This window comes from Atta cephalotes (assembly GCF_000143395.1).
Source record: "Atta cephalotes unplaced genomic scaffold scaffold00007, whole genome shotgun sequence".
Taxonomy (NCBI): domain Eukaryota; kingdom Metazoa; phylum Arthropoda; class Insecta; order Hymenoptera; family Formicidae; genus Atta; species Atta cephalotes.
The window spans coordinates 6,499,265-6,504,875 of NW_012130071.1; positions in this window are offsets into that span (position 1 = coordinate 6,499,265).

A 5,611-nucleotide genomic window follows, 5' to 3' on the forward strand; every position below is an offset into this window, starting at 1 on the left:
ATATATATATATATATATATATATATATATATATATATATATATATATACACATATATATATACTACACACACACGTAGTGTCGCGCGCGCGCGCGAGCGCGCGTGTGTGTGTGTGTGTGTGTGTGTGTGTGTGTGTGTGTGCTTTTAGCCTATTGAGCTCTTTTACATTTCACTTTTCATTTTCTCCACAGAGAAACATTGGAAAATTAATAAAATATTATTTCTTTAGAATTAAATTCTTGATTATTTAGGAAGAATTCTCTTTATTTTTACTCTTTTATTTAAAAAATAGTAGCAATTATAGCATGTATGTTGATTATAACGTGTACTTAATACAAGTGTGAGTTTAGTAGATTTTACTAGTGTCCAGCTCTATAACTTTTCATTTTATCATTTGTTTCTGAGATAAAATGAAGAGTATAAAGCTTAATAGGCTAAGAACTCATCAATTATTACGCTTATTAAGATATTATTGGATGTTTAGCCTCTTCAAACAATCCTGTGAACTGTAGTATGCATATGTATGCCATTGCATTGGACACCCGTCGCGCCTAGCTTTCGACAGGGAACAAAACGAAAGTCATATACTTTCATATTTTGACGATTTATACGTTCAATGATGCGCACGTCGGAAAAGTTACATCCTGTTGATTTTTCCTCATTAATTAATCGACGTCGAAAACTTTTTAGAATCTTTCTAATGGAACAAAAATATGTCCTTTAAGCTTTTTGAAAGACGATTTGCAAACGTAAACATAAAAAATAAGGTAATTGAGGATAAAAGATGATACTCTCTAGAATTTAGGAAAAATATAAATTACATTGGAATACTAAAAAACTAAGTATTAAAAGCAAGTTTAAGCTTGCTTACTTAAGTGACTTCTAGACGATAATTAGTATTATATATTATTATTAGGATGCACCGAATATCCGAAAAGTATCCGGTACTTTTTTACTGTCTGACCAGATATCAGTATCTGGGAATATATCCGGAAAATGGATATCCGACTCGAAAAATTGCCTTCTCGGATATTCAATCGGATATCGAATATCCGATATCTGATAATTTTACGATTTGATGCATCCCTAATTATTATTGATCGTCTGGAGGTTATATTGAGCTTCCAGTTTGTTTTGATTTATTTAAAAGGACATCAATAATATAAAATAATTGTACAAAAAAATATTGAGAAGCCGCTTTACGATTTAGCTTCTTTATATTCTCTCTTGTTAGACTTACAGACACTTATAAGTAGATTGTTTCTTACGTAATGTGTATAATAACGATAAGATTTTTTCTTATCCCTGTTAAATGCAATAAAGTTTTCCTATTTCCTCGAAATAAATTCTACTCAACGAAAATAACTGACTAGAAAGACAGACAGTAAACTTTTCCAGACGTGTGCAACTATTCTAAGTGATCTAGTGGCCAAAAAGTATGATATATGAATTTCAATTGCGTCTAACCGGGTTTACAACTCGGGCTGCTACTCTCGTCGTATTAATGTAGAGTATCATAAAAAGAAACTCACATAATTCCTTGTGATTACCTCGTAGGGAAATGCAATAAGGTCCATGGAAACATTCCACTTGCATTTTAAGTTACACTGGCTAGTTAGTTAATTATCCTTTTTACAATTATTCTCAAAACTACAACATATTAGGTAGACGTAAAAGAAACACTGTATACATTATCATTTACTTAAGTTCTAGACGATGCGAAGTGACGCGAAAGATATAATTAATTTAGACGTATAATTTACCGTCGATGTTATTACTTAATTCTTTATGTTGGTCTACACTGAACACAAGTTTATCTGTGCCATCCAGCATTGAGCAATATATATTTATTAGTGAAAAATTCTTAACAATAGTCTTGATGGCGCCTTTCAGACATTTTTGCAAATTTATGAGAACTTTACTCCCTTCATTAAAGATGCGAAATATAATTGTATAAAATTGTACATTACTCGTACGTCTGTATAAAGTTATTTCTATCTCATGTTAAAACGCCATACACTTACCACGTTTACTTATTAAAGGAACTATTTATAATTTGGACAGTTCCTGGTTTCACTTCTAAACGCATCCCCGTATGCCAAAAGTCTATTTTTGTAGTTAAATACATTCTTGATACCTAGATATGTGTAAAATTGCCGATGATTTTAACATAATTTTTTTTTATCAGAGATTTTTATATTAATTATATATTTTATATTAATTATATATGTATTGTACAATGAAATTATGTTCTATCGTGAAAATTTGTTTTAAAAAAACCATGATAAAATTAATAAAATTAATATTGATATTATTAAAAATTGCTCTTAAAAAGCTATGAAAATTAAAATGAGAGTTACACTAGAGAATATATATCACTATTACTATTATGAATCAATTTATTTGGCTCAAATTAGCAATTATTAAATTATAGTCTTATGTATCGATGCTATGGTAAGTTGGAGTTAATAGCGTTTTTCACTGACAGAGCTGATGTGCACTCAGCGTACTTTAAAGCCGTTGTACACAAATTGACATAAAGATATATGTTTAATAAAAATATACAAATAAATTAAATCCTTAATGCATTTTATTGTGTTATTTGATAAAATATACATTTTATTAATTGAAATATCTCACTTTTACATTTAGATCAATGTACAGCTTTAATGTGCACTGAGTGCGCACTAGCCAGTAAAAAACGCCATAAGTGAATGTTCCTGGTTTCGAGCCTAGTTTCAGCACAGCTTGGCCACTGATTCAAATGGGCTCGATTGTTCGTTCGTCGTACTGGTCCTCGCTTTGTTGTCGATTAAGAAAGAATGGAAAGAGGGTGTTCCAAAACAAAAGAAGTTTATTACCAAGTTCGGTAGAAGCACGCGGGAATGGGATGATCGTCGTCATGAAGACGGGGAAAGCAGAAAGGGAAAGAAAGAAAGACAGAAGGGTGACAGACGATCGGTGGTTCCTCCACAGACAACCCCCATACTTTGTACCGCTTCTCTTTTAACTAGAACTTGATAAGCCAATGTGGTTTTTCAACGTCATGCGCGAAAATGGAAATCGTTATAAAGAATATTTCCTATTAATAATCTTGCTATCAAAAACATCGTAAAACTAACTTTTTGGGAAAATAATGAGATAGAATTGTTCTCTAATCACTCGTACAATAATTTCTCTTGCAATTTTTTTATTTACACTGAAGCAAAAAGTTACATATATCGATACAAAACTGATTAGATTAGAAATAATCTTAGAGATTTGTATTTCCAAATTTCTGCGCACATATCTGTCGGGAACATTTTACTGGCGCGCAAAATAGTATCGCAGAGGGGGTTGAAGAAGTGATGAAGCGTCAGAGATACATGGGAGGGAGGTATAAGCGTCGAGGGCTTCGTAAGCAATGTAACGAGGAGGGGTACACAGAGGAGAGGATGAGGGTAGTAAAAGAGAAGGAAGAGAGAGAGAGAGAATAAGGGAGCAAGGGCGCAAAAGGAAAGCGAGAATACAGACTATTGTGCGAAAAGAATCTGGTACCACGTATGTGTTTTCAGAAGGGGGTTCGTTCGTGGTGCGACGCGGCCCCCGGGCTCTCAGAAAGAAAGAGACGGGGGACGGAAAGAGAGAGAGAGAAAGAGGCGGGAAAGGGGAAGGCAGTGGAGTATACGTGAACAGCTACCGAACGGCCCTCGCTTGCTCCAACGAAAGAAAATCGATATGCATGATTCACGCACGCGAGAGCGTGCTGAAGAGGGTTGGAGAGGGGCAAGCGGGGCGCTCTTGCTAGGGGAGCAGAAGGATAAAGAGAGAGAGAGGGGTCGAAAGAAAGTCGTATATATCGGAGGGAGAGAATGACGGGGGAGAGATCAGGAGGGGGACATAGGCCACGCTCTCCGTCGCAGCGTACTTCTCTCTCTTCCCTCGGCCGCCTCGTGTTTCTCGAAACGAAATGGGGGACGTGTCTCTCTGGATGTACGACAGTAGTACGCACACCGCGCCCGGACACACGCGTATAATTCTATACACAAGCGTTCGCGCGCGTGTTCCCGCGCGTGACGGGGAGGGGTATACCCCGTGATGCTACCCCCTCGGTCACTCGATCAGTCGTGTCCGAGGTTCAACGCGCGTTGTCACGTTGATCGTTGTGCCGCGTCGCATCGCGTCGCCGCGCCGCGCCGCGTGTCTCGTATCCCGACGGCGACGCGCCACTTCCGGTTAACCGAGTTTTCACCCCCTCCCAAGTGGGAGAAACCGTTGTAATTCCGCGATGAAGTTGCCGTCACGCGCGCAAGTCACGGAAAAACGTGCGTTCTACGCAGCACATTGTCGCGTCTCTTCGAGAGATCTTTTCGATAGTTTCGTCACCAATTTCGATTTGTATAAACTATCTCTTCGTGTTTTCGAAATTATAGAGTGTGTTTTTCAAATGGAGTAGAAACTTCAGCACGTATAGTGAGAAATTCTTTAATCGGAACACAACCTCTCGAAAGTACGTGAAAAAAAATCTAAAATATCTAGGAACGCTTGACAAATTAAGAATATCTTTGAAATTAAGAATACCTCTGCGTCATTCTTTTTATAGTTTTTATTGATTATCTTGCACGTGCAATTTTTTATTTTTTATATATTAATTATTTGATAATTTAATCTTGAATTGAAACAAAATACATTTATATTGTGTTTTATCTACTTATTCAAGTTAATTTCATTTATATCACTTAAAATTAACGAGAGACGTTTTGATCTTAAACAACAATTAGATAACTCTTAAAATTATCAGAATTGTCTATTTTACAATTTTCAAATAATCAGAAGAGTCATTTTTCTTATGTATTTTTAATTTTTTTATGTTAAATATATCACGCATAATTGTTAGCAAATACTTATTTTCTGGAAAAGCTTTGCGCAAAACTGAAACTTTTAATTGATCTTGATTTGTGCAACGACTGCACTTAATGCACTTCTGTCCAGTCATCAGGTCTTCGTGATTAAAGTGAATTTGGAACGAAGGCTCGTCGGAACTGCGACGAAACAATTTGGAGAACAATGTACCCGCCGCCAACGCGGCTGCGCGCTTTCCCGCCACGAGTTCTAGTAAGGGTGTAAGAATGAATGGAACGGGAGGGTGAATCAGCCCGTGTATGTCGATCGCGTTGCGAAATACGCGTCGCTTTCAATTAGAATGATTAGCGCTGATTTTTGGAAGTTTTTGCGCCATAAGATCATAATAACGTATTTTCTCTTGTTAAATAAAGCAAAAATTGTGAATAACTTTTAGCTCTATTGTTAAAAAATTGATTAATAATAACGAATTTGGTTAGCCGCACTAGTGCGCACTGATGCAAGTTAAAGCATTTGTACATTGAATTCGAGTGTAAAAGTAAAATGCAAATACTTCGAATTATAAAATATGTATTTTACTTAACAGCGCAATAAAATATATTGAATATTTTATACAATTTCATCCATTTTTATATTTATACTTTTTTAGAAAGGAATATAACAGCACAATAAAATATATTGAATATTTTACAATTTCATCCATTTTTATATTTATATTAAACATATATCTTTAATGTCAACTTGTGTACAACTGTTTTAATGTACTAG